Source organism: Leptonychotes weddellii, unplaced genomic scaffold, assembly GCF_054177405.1.
Source record: "Leptonychotes weddellii isolate Sample4059 unplaced genomic scaffold, ASM5417740v2 HiC_scaffold_15004, whole genome shotgun sequence".
Lineage (NCBI taxonomy): Eukaryota > Metazoa > Chordata > Mammalia > Carnivora > Phocidae > Leptonychotes > Leptonychotes weddellii.
Window position 1 is genome coordinate 1 of NW_027731294.1, and position 3,890 is coordinate 3,890.

General features: G+C 44.9%; 1 long non-coding RNA gene across 1 annotated transcript; it reads right to left on the minus strand.

Annotated features, from left to right (window-relative positions):
* Window positions 1-482: 482 nt before the first annotated feature.
* LOC145718389 (uncharacterized) lies at window positions 483-3,673 on the minus strand. Its single transcript, XR_014141771.1, has 2 exons — window positions 1,772-3,673; window positions 483-1,478 (listed from the first exon to the last, which is right to left on the minus strand). It is a non-coding gene; the product is annotated as an uncharacterized LOC145718389 (long non-coding RNA).
* Window positions 3,674-3,890: the final 217 nt, after the last annotated feature.

Below are 3,890 nucleotides of genomic sequence, written 5' to 3' on the forward strand. Positions count from 1 at the left end.
AAGGGTTCTTGTGGCACCTGGGTGGCTTAGTTGGTTAAGCATCTGACTCCTGATTTTGGCTCAGGTCATTCTCTCAGGGTCGTGAGATCGAGCCCCACGTCAGGCTCTGCACTGGGTGTGGAGCCTGCTTAGGATCTTAGGATACTCTCTCTCCCTCTCCCTCTGCCCCTCCTCCCAAAAGCCCCCTCTAAAAAAAAAAAAAAAGAAAGAAAGAAAAAAGAAAAGAAAAGAAAAAAATGTAAGGGTTCTCCCGTTCTTTCGCTAACAGAAAATAAGGGAAACACAGTTAAATATTCAGATAAAAACACATAATCCGATTTCCTTTAAGGACAATAAGTTACCTTAGCTGTTGCTAATCCATTCCATACTAGTTCAATTAAGAGCAGAGCCTCTGAATGACGATTTCAACTTTACCATGATTCTGTTAATATCTTATTCGTTATTTGAATATCTGGTTTGAAGGACCTTGGAGAGCAAGGGGCACCAGTGAAGAATTTCTCTATACTTTTTCACTTTGACATTCCACAAATACACTTTTAGTACATGTAATATATGCAGAAATTTACACTTTGACCTAATTGTAGGGAGGATTGGTACAAAAACAGGGGGCAATAGCAAAGTATGTAGGGAAAAGGGTAAAGTTGACTAGGTTATTCAGCTAGAAAGAGTAGTTGGAAAGCCATATGGATAACCACAAATATTTATCAATTCCACATCCATGATGTCATGTGCACTTAGGCAGTGACTGTCCCATCTGAACTTCAACTCGGCTGGTCTGGAGATTCTGACGAGTCTGGTTAGGTCTCCAGAAATGGTGAAGTGCGCCTGCCAGGGGCGTCTTGGAATGAAGACTGAGGGGCATGTTAACGAAAACCAAAGCAAACAGAGTCATTGTAAGGGAAAAGAGTCAGGCAATGGTGTTCAGTTCAGTCTTTGACCCAATTACTAGAGGTCTTTTGAGTGATTAATGTCATGGACCAAGAGCAAGTGGATGTCCCTATGGACTTGGGCCTGAGGCATGTGGAAAAAAAGCAATGAGAAACATTCCCAGTGAGACATGGAGAGTCCGGGGCATGGTACCAGGTGGGGGAGGACATTCTTTCCACGGCAGCTGAGACATCAGGGCAGGATGATGTGAGTGCAGACGAGGCGGGGAAGGTCAGCACTGGTAGCAGCCACAGCACAGGGCGGTGGCTGGTGACAGTGTGGGCTCAATCATGGTGGGGCTTTGGCTTTGGGACCTGCCACCCTTAGGCAGTCCCTGCAACCGGGGGCAGACACCATGTACCATCATGGCTTTTCCTGCTTGCAAGACCTCAGAGTTGTATCCCCGCCCGCCCCGGGGGACCGGCCAGGGGAGAACAGGACACTCCGCAGAGCCGCTGAGTGTGCTCCGTTCCTGAGCACGCTGACACCTCGCGAGGACCCCCAGGATCAGGGTTGTTGGGGCAGGAGGACTCTGAAGAGGGTGAGAAGACCTACACAGCACACAATGACCAGCAAAATTCAGTTAATCAGTTAATTGATAGACACATTCAACAATATTTACTGACCACTTACTAAGGGACTACGTAGCCGATGTAGTAAAACACTGTTTGTTACTGTTAATGTGATGCTATTTTCTCTATTACGATGGGGTCCCCTGGGGATTGTTCTATGCCCTGCTTACCACTTGTTCCTTCCCTCTTTGCCCCCCTCTCTAGCCCACTGAGGTTATCCAGCCATCACTTTGCAAAAGCCTTTTAACTGGTCCCTGCTTTTGGGGTCTCACCTTCCCGAGTTCTGGTTCTGTGGTCAGTCACCTTCCAGAAACACGAATCCCAGGTCCCATGGATGCCACACTGGAGCAGCTTTCCCTTGCTATCCGGCCGGAAGTAGAGTGTTCCTAGGAACACTTTCATAAACCAAAGTGGCGTAAAGCTGAAGAAGCCATTACCATTAATTTACATGGAAAAATTTTTGAGTGTTCCCAGACCTCTCAGGCTTTTCTGCAACCTTAGGACACATCTTGCTAACAGATGCACACAGTCAATGGAGAGAAAGCACAGATGCTCACAGACACAGTTCGAAGCCCTGGTGGCCGGATGCAGGGATGCTGAGGGTGGTTCCTGGGGAAGGAGCAGCGCAGCTCTATATTGTGGCTTTTATCATAAAAGTGAAAAATTCTCTTCAGATTTCTTTCCATCAGCAAAAACAGGTACTAATGTAAGTCTTTGTAAAAGCCAAGTAACCTAACAGGAACTTTCCAAAAGCCGGGATACCTATGCCCAAGGATTTCTACCCTTAACTCTACCTGTGTTCCCAGGCCTTTCCCTGGGTCCCATCCCGCAGGTACCAGCTGCAGGCCTATGGGGGGTGCTGCCTGGATCACCCCTCACCTGTTCTCATCTCCAGTCCTTACTGAAGCTCTTATATGGGATGAAAGCCCTTCCTGTGTAGATGGTCCCTGTCACAGTTTTCCCAATTCCCCTTCTCCCATATAAACTCAGAATCAACTTCTTTCTCATATCTCTAAGAAAGTCAGTTGATCAGGGTATTCTGGTTCTGGTGCCATGTACTGGAATTCTTTTTTTTTTTTTTTGCATGCATTTCTCACCAAGACTGACAGCCTGTGGATTCATCTCGTGATGTCCTCACAGTGTCCTCAGAGTTACCTCCTGGTAAGACAAGGATAATTCAACAACTATTTATTAAATTGCACATCCTGCTCCCCACAAGTTGATATGATGGAAAATATTAATAGGCTTTAAAGCACAAGTTCATGAGCCCTTTTAAGCAAGAACAGAGGAATCTTGAAGGTTAGAGGATTGGGAAGAAATGTGTATGAGCTGAAGGCATGGAAGCAGTGCTTGCTCATTGTTATTTCCCAGGACAGTTATTTAAACACTCTTGTTGTTCTGTCTTGACTCTGGCACAAGAAAGAAGAGCTACCAAAAATGCACAGGACATGAACACATTCCAACAAAAAAAGTATCAACCAGAAGTGAATCAGCTATCTTATACAGAGTTTTTCCTAGAACTGTGGTGACCGAAGCCAGGTAGGTGTGGGCATGATTTAAGGTCTATACAACCAAGCCACAGTGCCAAACCACTCCATTATCTTTCTTTTTCTCTCTCTTTTTTAAAGATTTTATTTATTTGTTTATTTGAGAGAGAGAGTGAGTGAGTGAGAGAGGGGGAGAGAGCATGAGTAGGGGGGAGAAGCAGAGGGAGAAGGAGAAGCAGACTCCCCACTGAACAGGGAGCCTGATGCAGGACTCGATCCCAGGACTCTGGGGTCATGATCTGAGCTGAAGGAAGACGCTTAACCAACTGAGCCACCCAGGTGTCCCTCCATCATCTTCCTGCTCTGAAAAGTGGGACCTAGTTGCATTCACAAAGAAGTCATCTTTAAGACATTTTTCTTTTTTAATCCAACTATAACACACAGTGTTATATTAGTTTCAGGTGTATGGTAGAGTGATTCAACAATTCCATACGTTACCCAGTGCTCATACTGATGAGTGTACTCTTAACTCCCATCACCTATTTCCCCATCCCCCCACTCACCTCCCCGCTGCTAACCATCAGTTTGTTCTCTGTATTTGAGTCCGTTTTTTTGTTTGTCTCTTTTTTTATGTGTTTGTTTGCTTTGTTTCTTCAATTCCACAGGTGAGTGAAATCACACGGTATTTGTCTTTCTCTGACTGACTTATTTCACTTAGCCTTATCCCCTCTAGATCCATCCATGTTGTTGCAAAAGATTTCATTCTTTCTTTATGGCTGAGTAATATTCTATTGTATGTACATACCACATCTTCTTTATCCAATCTATTGATGGACACTTGGGCTACTTCATTATCTTGGCTATTATAAATAATGCTGCCATAAACATAGGGGTGAACATATCT